At 39.1% G+C, this 10,915-nt stretch overlaps 1 protein-coding gene across 36 annotated transcripts in view; it reads right to left on the bottom strand.

Moving 5' to 3' along the window:
• The window catches only part of PCBP3 (poly(rC) binding protein 3), a 293,840-nt gene that overhangs the window by 148,987 nt on the left and 133,938 nt on the right, over window positions 1-10,915 (bottom strand). For 2 of the 36 annotated variants that reach the window (XM_019523249.1, XM_019523247.1), the window contains exon 2: window positions 4,303-4,391. The exons of the other annotated variants lie outside the window; for them this stretch is intronic. The gene's annotated coding sequence lies outside the window, so the exon portion shown is untranslated. The remainder of the gene's footprint in view (window positions 1-4,302; window positions 4,392-10,915) is intronic. 36 annotated transcript variants of the gene reach the window in all.

The following is a 10,915-nucleotide window of genomic DNA, read 5'->3' as shown; positions in this document are numbered from 1 at the left end:
ATTGCTGCTTTATGCCCCACCACATCAATTCCTTTTCTGATGCATGTCCTGTGCCTGGACCAAGGGGGAAGCTGGGGCAGGATATAGTCCTGTGCTAGTTGAGAATTCCTATCTACCAATGGGGTCTTCAACTGGCCAGATAAACTGGATCCCACTCCATATGGACCACAAAGGGGACAGATTGAAGGCTGAGCATCTAATTATAAGAACAGAAGAGCAGAAGCAAAGTGCACATTTGCAATGGGGTCATTTACTACATTCCTAACTATGAAAGGAATGACTAAGAAGGATTGGTTTGTGCAGTTTGGACAAAGTGGTGTCTGGATGATGCTGGGTCATCAGGGCTCAACAGCAAAACAGAATTTTGTTTTTGGGTTTTTCTTCTGGTCTAATTTTAGTGGAAAAAATACAGATTTAGAGATACGGATTGGTTCAAACTTCATTATAGCCCAGTGCCAGGCAGCCTACGCTGTAGAAAAACACCTGGTCAGTTTAAAAATACATGACCCCATTTTTATTAATTTGTTCTTTCTGCTAATTTTTTAAAAAAAAAAAAACTGTATGAAGGGGACACTAAATATACTACCACAGTCTGGTCTTTCAGAGATGGAGAAAGCCCTTCAGGAAGTCTGCTTGTAATTCCTGGGGCTGGTATTGCCTGGACCATGTACTGAGCTCCATTATGGGAAGCACTCACTGAATTTCCAAGACAAAGGTTAGCATTCAGGATAATATGAAGTCATCTAACCGGTGGTAGCTCTTTGGGCCACCAACATGTATGTGTTTTACTGGCAAGGACAATGCATCGAGGGAGTCATTATGCGCCCCTCAGCTGCTGAAGATATATGTGCCGAGCACACTCTGTTCAGACCATGACAGCAGGCTCTAAAACTGTCACTCCAGATCTGTTTTCACTTCAGCTAAATCTCAGCCTAGATTAAAATCAAGGGAAGATTTTGTTTTCCTCTTTCCTTTCTCCTGTAGTGGGTCCTATATAACCTCAGGTCTAAACACTGAGCAAAATACACCAATGAGTAGTTAGTCTTTGCAAAATCTGCCAGATTTTGGCTGCATGGGGAATCATGGCCTGCCCAGCAATAGGGGACCCATTGTAGCTCACTTCCAGAGCAACAGTCTGTTCAATGGTGGAATTATTGGTCTGGCTAATTCATAGTGTTTTCTATTCATGCCAAGCCTGATTTGGGGCCTGATCCTGCAACCCTTTTTCATGAAAGCACCTAACTGAAGTTAATGGCATTCCTAACCTGAAGAAAGATTTCAGGATCAAGCCGCTGGATATTAATGAGTAAGATCCCAATCCTGAAAACATTTAAGCATGTGTGTAACTGTTTATGCGAGTCCTTCTGGCAGTAACAGGATTACTCATGTGAATGAAGCTGCACCTTTGTTTAAGTATTTGCAGGAATGGGAGCAAATATTATCCCTGGGCCTTGTGCAGGACTTCCTCATATGGAGGGGCATACATATTTACAGTCCCTTGTCCGACTGACCCCTTGCTATACTCCTATGGCAAAGAGATCCACTGGTAAGTGAGGTTGGTGGGAGAGATGGTGCTACCGCCCCACCTCATGCACACTGGGAAAGAGCAAGCTGTACCCGTGGAGTGCATCAGTGTATATGGAAGGTGGAATTTCTCCCAAGAATCCCCTTTTTAAAAGGCAGCTAGATGGTACCTTGTATATTCAAGCTGCTTTTGGTGCAATATGCCATTGTAAGCATGTGAGAGAAGAAGGGTGGTGTTTACTAGGTATACTATATTAACAGCTCCTTAATTCCATTCTAGTGCTTGATATTGGTGGAATCATGGTCTTTAACCATTAAATATTGCTGTATTTTGTCAAAAAGTATCCTTTATGCTGTCAAGGAACTGGACAGTAACACACAACAGGAGCATGTCCAAATCAACATCATGTGCATGTAAAGCTTCCTTTTGTGCCCTCCCAGCAAAAGCAAATGCCAAAAACCCCATCATCAGCTAATCGCATCCTATGCTCAACAAACTGGAAACAAACTGTATTTTTTAAATTAATAGCCTAGAAAAAATATGCATTTTGGTTTACCATATAGTTCCAGTGGGGCTAGTATGCCTTATTGAATTTCATTATCAATGAAATGCTTCATTGACAAATAAACAAACTTTGATATACATGCCATGGAAAATGAACTGTTCTAGTAGCTAGAGCTGTGGTGATAAAGCAATAGAGACTCTATTGTAGCAATTAGCATGTTAACATTTTATGCTATTTGGACACATAATCCTAATGATTTGGGTAATGTACATATCCCGAGACTACACCGTGCCATATTTTTCTGCATAAGACAAATGCCACCTCATTCAGATGCATCTGCAATTTTATTTACAGGAACAAGAGGGATGCCATATTTTTTAAAGAAAAAAGAAATGTCGTATCACTCAGAGCTGCAGTTTCACTTCTTTACCATGAGCCACATAGATATCCAAAAATTATTATTGAGGCCCTTACTTAAGGCTTCAGTAATAATAAATACTATTATTTAAAGACATTATATCATTTAATATATACTTTTATTTTTTTGCACTGACAATTCGGAGTATTTCACATTCTGCCCATTCAGAATTTCAGCCTACATGACTTCAGGATATACTTTTTAACATCTATTTTGTAAGATAAATGTTAATATGAACACATTTCTAGATTCAAAACTATATGGTTTCCACAGAAATATAAGTATAAGAGGTCCATCTCCCCCTTACAACCAATAAAAACCCTAGACTGGTCTTGAAACCATTTAAAGGATTTTTTGTTTCCATTTCACATTGCTAAAACCAGGTCTCCATAAGAATATTTTAAGAATAGCTAGCCAGATGACAAAAATATTTTGAAACTAAGAAAATATTTCTAAGAAAATAAATGTATTCCTTAGTCAAATAATATTTTAAAATAAATAATTAAATCAGAATACCGAAATTTCTTATTATTGTTAGTCTTATAAACAGAACACAAGATATTACTCCAAAGCTAAAGCTTTCCAGGATTTCTCCAGTATGGAAAGGCAAGATAATGTTCTCTTTCATATATGGGTCTATAAAATTATTTACTGCCGCTGGATTTTAGTTACCATGTTCTAGATACAGTATTTCTGGGCTATTTTCAGACTATACATGACTGTGAATGACAGCTCATGTTAAAATTAAATGATTTACCATAGAGGACTTGAATTGCAAGAAAACCATCTGCAATCAACTGTCTAAAAGATGTCTGTAACACAGAAATGCTATCTTATATTTTTTAAATTGTATTCATCGACTCAACTTTTGTTTTTAAATAGAAATATCTAATTCATTGAAACTGTAATAAAAAATTACTTATCAAAAGAAAACTGAGGAAGAACAAACATATTAGTATTGGAAATACTTCAGCTAATGCACATTTTAAATCATAAATCAGGACATACTTAAGAGAAAAAACATTACTTGATAATGAAATGCATCCTTCCTCCAAAAGCCTAATATTTTCCTTCACTGTTTGAAAAGAAATACAAGCAGGCAAATGGCTACAATGTAAAGATCTTATAATTTTGAAATACTTGCCAAAATTTGTAAGCCAAATATTTTTAATTCACAGGAGATAAAAAGATGTTATATTGACAATATGTGTGTTCTGATTCTTATTCTATTGTTATAACGAAATGCATTTTTTAATTTTTATCATTCATATTTTTAAAACCTTTTTATCGCTAATTCTATTTCTGGGCTATTTGTTCTCCACGCACCTGTATTAAAAATGATACACAAGGTATGTACTTTAAATAATAAGCATCAAGTCTGTTTAATTATTTCTAATTTAAGAGTGGGAATTGTCATTTTAATACCCTGTTACATTATTGCTTTTAAAGTAAAACATTTGATAACATGTGTTTTGTATAGAATCTCATTTATTTTCATAAGTAAAAACAATAAATATTTTCTATATCCAAGTTGTTTTCACAACAGATCTATAAAGATAAATTCCCTAAATTGTTCTAGTAGCTAATTTTCTACTCATCTTGTTCCTTTTAACGTAGTAGCCACATCTAAACCCATACTGCCATATCTGTCTTACCATAAGTTTTTAAATAATCTATGAAGAAAACGTCTTAAGTGGTTCACTTAAGAAGGTTCTTAAAAGACTTCAAAGCTCTTTTATCACATTTGAGATCTAAAGGTACATTTTTATTTCATGCCTCCCCACTAATTAATATTTGCAGGAGTTATTTACAGCAGTGGTTTTCCACCAATACAATCTTTTTAAATCTTCTTACCTCCAAACAAGCTGCTTTAGAAATTATTTGGTTTGATGTGGGTTCAGACAGATGGTCACTCTTTTCCCGTTTGGAAAAGATGGAAAATGCTAAGGGAAAAAAAATACAGTGATATTTTGTTGTAAAGCACAGAGGGCTCAAAACCTGATTGGCCTCAGGATGGAAATCATGTGACATGGAACAAAAACCATGTGACCTATTTTTCCCAAATCCCTTGGTTTACTTGAAGTGGGATGCGCCCAACGCCGATGTTTTTGTCATTTCAATGGCTTTAAAAAAAAAAAAGGCCACTGAACAAATCAGGTTGCCTTGAGGCCATGAGGATGAACCAGCTAGGGCTTCCAACACGAGTGAGAAAAGAGCTTCAGTATTAAGCAGATAGCAGTCTTACACAGTGATATTTGTCTATTAAGTATGGCAAATTAAATATTTGAAGAGTAGATCCCTCCAATTTCTAAAAGGCTTATTTAGGCAGCTTCTTGGAAGCCTGCTCAAGAGGTCTTCACAAGAAAGAGAGAATAGTATAATAATGTGCTTAAACTGAACCTTCTGTAATACCCACCCCGAGTGATCAGCTATGCTGAAATATAGAAAACGGAGAAATCAGGCACTTCAACAAAAGAAGGGGGTGAGTAGAATCCTTAATCCTCCAGACCCCAAAACAGTGTTTCTCGTGAGGGACTTTGCACAGCAATCCAGAAGCATCATGAAAGGACATCATGAAAGGGGTCACAAGGCACTGAAATGTTATTATTATTTTATTATAAAACAAACATTCCCCCACTCCTCACGTGCCCCAATCTTACAAGATCCAGTAAGGTACAAGGTCAAGTATCCGCTGCAAACATTCCAACACACACACAAATATAATGAGTTATCATTGCTATCATCAATACACATTTATCATAAAAGTAAAGTAAAAGTTGGAAGGAGGTTGTAATATTCTTTAAATTGTTTCTTACACTTTGAAAAAGGAGACACCTGAATGACTGAGAAATGCTGCAATTTCTGAGAAAGATGAAGAAAGTTCAAAACGTTCACATTCAGACAAAGTCCCTTGCCATGGAAGATGCAATGAGCAGGGAAGAGGAAGTTAAAGATTAGGAGGCTGTATTCTGACATGTTTTAGAAATTGTTGCCAACTCTAAATGTTCAGGAGTCAGACCTAAATATCAGGAGACTCGTTTACAAATCTAAATATTTTCAAAAATAAATTTTGGGGGTTGAATGTTTTCTCCTTCTGTTTTTGGACCTGCAACAAACGTTTGCAAAACCTTACTCCACAGCTGAAAAGGTTAGAATCCTTTAGAAAAAAAAAAAACTCTTAAATTCTGATATAGTCACATCACTCTAGCAGCTAGAGCTTTCACAAAGTCCCAAATATCACAGAAAAAAAACATGATAACAGAGAGCCAGCAACCCTGAGATTATATGCATGTGTTAATTACACTGGGGGGGGTAAGCTGACAGCTCCACTAGCTTTAGTAAAGCCAGAAGGGCATGTTGTAGCACTTAGTCCTGGCCTGGTCCAAAATGGCAAGACAGCTATTTTACCCTGGTAAACCTGTGAGAGTACAGGTCTCTTGTAGGTCCCCATTCATACTTCAGAAAATGCAGTTTTCATCATCCCTTTGACAGGTGCAACAGACTCCCTCCAGCTCTGTAAGTCAGCCCATAATGGGAAGCTATTTCTGTGCTGTCTCTGCCTTCCCATTCTCCATCCAGCTGCTAAGGTGGCATAGCAGTTAATACCTTCTGTACAGGGAGGCCAGTAATTGCACACACAAGGATGGAAGGCTCCTTAATGCCGATTCCCCTCTTCCTCCCTCCACCCCAGGCTTTCTGAACAAGGAGACCTAAGTACCTTGTGCAACAGATGCACATTGAATTTCTTCCAGCTTAAAATTCTGCCCTTTTTTTCCTTCCATTTAAAACTAATTCAGACCAGACCTCATCATCTAACCTCTAGGAGCTTAGGTAAATGCTAGAGCATGAACTAATGCAGTTAGTTATAGAACTGAATGTGCCCATAACCAGTGAGTATTCACCATAGTGGAGGCTGCTAAAAGGTGGCATTATGAGGAAGGAGGAGAAGGACAAGTAAGAGATGAACATCCCAAGGCAGGGGGGAGAAGGCACAAGAGGGAACAGTGAGGCTAGTGGTCAGAAGGGAGGCACCAGTGTACTGACAGAGGGAAACAGGGATGCTTCTTTCCCTTCTGCACCTAGCAGATGTTCTCTGGCTCCCTGTTTAAGCCCCAGTTCATGTATTGCAACAGCACTCATCCTCCTCCCACAGACAAGAAAGCTCCTGCTTCTGTATGTACCAGGTAATACCTAGAGATGCATTCTAGTGCTTGCCTAAGGAGCCAATAAGCCTTCAGACTGTGGCATCTAGTCAAGAGTGCAGCCAACTGCATGGCATCTAGCAGTGCCTCAAGCTGGGGAAACCATTCCCATGTATTTTTTGTTGCTTGGTGTTTTCCTTTGCAGCGCCTGGCTTCTCTCTGAAGTTTTCTGCTGATTTCAGTCATGGTAGCAAAAGGAGACTTTATTTCTGTTGAACTGGTGCAGTCCCTTGCAAGACAGCTTAGCATGTCACATACAGATTTCCCCATTAATCACACAGTATGGCCTCCCCTCCCCCTGGCACGCTTCTCAGGACTGGTTACTGGGTTAAAGATGCACTCATCCTTTCATTAGGGGCACCTGCTGTAGTACAATCATTAGGTAAGCAAATAGATTTCATTCTTGTCCTGCAGAGGTTTTCCCTAGGAAATATTAAATCTATCTCTGTATGTGATGTTGTACACTTCTAACATGCACCTTCTACCAGTCAAACTTGCTAACAGAACAGGGAAGGTAAGAAAATGTTGGGTATTAAAAAAGAAAGAAAAAGGCCTTTCACTTTCAGTATGGCTTTAATGGCCAAAGAGCATCATACAGAAGTGTTTTCAAGTTCCGCCCTTTGCTGAAAGTTCTTCATTGCTAAATTCCAAGCAGCAGTTGCGGAGCAGCCAATGCTAGCAATGCCAGTGAATGAAGGGAGCCCAAACACACACACACCCTGAGGTCAGCAAGGGATGGAAATAAGCAGATGCTCACGCAGTCTGATTCCACTTCTAAAGTGCCAGGTGGACCTGCACCAGGGCTCATCTTCATATCCCTAGCTCTGCAATCTGACCAAGGCAGGAATCCCAGGCAGATGTAAGGGACCTGCAAGATTTTTTTTTCCCTGATTGGTCCAGAGAAGTCAAGTCTTATATAGCTTTTGATGTTCTGCAGGGGACATGATCCTGCAACTGATACCATGGGTTGCTCTCTGCAATTACCAATGCAGGTGGCCACACTGCAGCTGGTAACAATAAGTGTCCTCTGATGCATCGGCCTGTGACAGGCATCCTCCTGTTCCCTATATCTGGCATAAGCAAACAGAGTGCACCACCACTGCTTTGATAAGGATCAGGTGCAATATTATAATGTAGTACTTTGCTAGGGCACTGCATCATCATGCTGCCCTGGAACAGCCCATAAGGTGCTACACTTCTGGGAATCAAAACCTTCATTCTTAGTCACCCAGCCACTCTGGGGAAGCGGAAAAGTGCAATGAGTCCGTACCCACTGTAGCTATCCACTGGATATCTTACAGGAATGAAGGCAAGGGCCCCCATCCCATGCCTTCCCCGCCCTCCCCTAGGAGTTGGAGATATAGTAATCCTATACAGTTTACTACCTGCATGTGATGGAAGCACCAATATAATGCCAGTTAAAGGGTGAAGCACAGTTTATCCCTGATGCAGTGAAAGCATTTGGATAACTTCTATTTGAGAAGGTATTTTCTTGCAGATTCTACTAAAAACTGACAGATGACTGGCTTTCATTTAAAGCTGGCATAAGCCAGCCTTTCTTGGACCTGAAAAACTGATGTAGACTTCATCCTGTAGTGCTTTGTTTAGATATGCACATTGGCTATTTCTGGAATCTGTGCTCCATCCTTAGTACCAGATCAGGAGTCTAGAATGAAGTGCTGCAGCCAGTAGCTTGTTTACAGAGTACTTGTTCTCCAATTGTTTCTTACCCTGCTAAAGAAATGCTATATCTACAAGCTCATTTGGAGGGGTTATCAATTTATCACTGTCTGATAGACTCCAGTAATACTGATCATGTTACTTACTTCAATGATATTGATGATATCATTTCTAATAACTACAAACACGTACTGCATCCCCCTCCTCCCCCCAAGACATCTAGCACCCACTAGGCACTACAATTTTATTCCAGGGAGTGACATCTCCTACCCAAGTCCATGCCAACCTTGCAGAAGAGTCCTTAAATAGTTTCAAGTCCTATTTGCAGAGAGGGCTGATGCTCATACCAGCATCTGCCAGCTGCTTTAAATCCTGTGTCATCACCTTTTCATAACAACATTTATTTGCAGCCATTGAAATGCTCTTTTTCTGCACTTCAGGCCCACAATTTGGGCCTAAAAGACAGAGTGGAGATTTATTCCCATGGTAAAAAATCATGTTCATGTCCAACAGCTAGAAAGCAAGATTCAAAATATGCCCTTCCTTACAGCAGCATTGTCATAAAATGTCACCACCAGAAATACAGCCAGCTAAGTCTTTACTGCTGGCACATACAGTTCATGCTTATCCTGTATCTCAAGAATACAGGGTAAACAGGAACCCTGTAATGTCGGCTGCCGATGTCTTAGCTCAGAGTTCTCTGGCCTTCTGGTAACAAACAGCTATCCTGACTGGGCGTCCAGTTAGAACACAAAAAGCCCAGAGGATAACCCTGGTGCCTTCACCAACCTGCCCTTAGCAAGAAAGGTTGTAACATCACCATATGTGAGCTGTCCTTTCACACCACCAATAATTCATGGAATGACAAATATTAAGGGCTGGCAAGATTTGTCTAGGATAATGCTTATTCTCTAGTCATCTCTTTTACTGCTTAAAAACTCCTATACAAAGTGTTATCTCTATTTGCCTGCACATACCATTATATCAAATATAAAAGCTGTAAAAGAGGAAAGAATGGAGCTGATGTGACTTTTGCTCCCCCTGTAACCTGAATATAACTTTGTTATACTTAATAAAAGGGTAGAAACTGCAGAAATGCAAAATACATTCCTTCAGAACCCTTTTTTAAAGTGATTAAATGTAGCTGTTCATAACTATGAAAGCACTAACGTGGCTTTCACTCCCTCATGGTGTAAGTACAAAGCCCAAAAGAGCTTTGCTAATGCCCATTAAATAGTAATGCACAAGAGCTGAGACTATTCCAAGCTCAAGAACTCTGCAGAGCAGAGACCTAGAGGTGCTTGTAGACCTGTCAAGGACTAATTTCTTTCTCTTTCTTTCACTCCCTTTCTCACTGCTCTACAATGAAAAGCTTTCATTTTTTCACTGAAAAAAAACAAAACAAACAAGTCATTTTGAATCAACCAAACATTTCATTGTAGGTACTTTGCCGTTTTGTGATGGGAAGAGTGTTGTAACTATTTTTTTAAATAAATGTTAAATGATCTTAGCTCATTGTTTCAAGACATTGTTTTGAAATGAAAATTTAAAGTGTTTCTTTTAGAAATATTTCATTTTTTGACATTTTCAACTCCCCCTCCCCCATTTTTTTCAGGCAAAATTATTCACCAAATTTGCCTCAATTTGACAACTAACTTTGGTTGCCCTAAATCAGAATTTTTAGCAAATAAATAATCCATCTGAAAATTCCACTCACTTCCACTTGCTAATCATGCTGAACAATACAACTGCCAAACAATCTGGAGAAATGGAGAATTCCAGGCTATTTTTCCCCTAGCACCGGCTGCCATGGTTCAAATTCCAGGTCTGCTGAGTTACAAGCAGATGCCCCATACCGTCATGCTGTCTATATATCCCATCCTGCTTTTGTAGGGTCACCAAGCTGTTATTGACTTGGCAGATGACAGATGAGGTCCTAATTCTTTTCTCATTGCTTTTACATACTAGCTTTGGGTCTAAAGCTGCAGCTTAAGATGTGCAATTTATTTTTCTCTTTCTTTTTTTCAAAAGCTCATACCTATTTAAGAAAGGGACAATTCTATTCTCTGGTAGGATGTGTCACAGGGTCCTATAAATACAACACTTAAGTGCACCACTTCAACTCATTGGTAGTTTTGAGTTTTTGTGCCATTCTGTCACAAATGAAAGCAAGTAATCATTCCATGAAATTACCAGGGGAGCAGCTTTGCTTATGGGAAAACACAGAAGGAGTAGATACAGCTTACATGGAAGGCAACAGTAGTTAAAATAGCACATCAAGCCTGATTCAATATTTATTCTGAAGCTATTCCAGTTAATTTTATTGTGTCAGTCATATTGCAAAATCATTGGTTCTCAAAGGGAGGAAAGAGAATTTATACCAGCAGCGCTGTGAAACCCAGTCAGCACATTTAATACTGCCATTCTGCCAAGGTTCATGCAATGGTATTATAGTAGCAATAAAATATTAGTCACGGGGCTATTATGCTAACTCAGAATTAAAAACAAATGGGCCATTTAGCCAAAGTTAACCCAATTCAGGAAGGTGCAGCATCTGCACATTTCCACTTCATCCATACCATCCC

Source organism: Gavialis gangeticus, unplaced genomic scaffold (genome assembly GCF_001723915.1).
Source record: "Gavialis gangeticus isolate Ggan-Ray unplaced genomic scaffold, GavGan_comp1, whole genome shotgun sequence".
In the NCBI taxonomy this organism is placed as follows: domain Eukaryota; kingdom Metazoa; phylum Chordata; order Crocodylia; family Gavialidae; genus Gavialis; species Gavialis gangeticus.
This window is presented reverse-complemented; position numbering and strand designations above follow the sequence as displayed.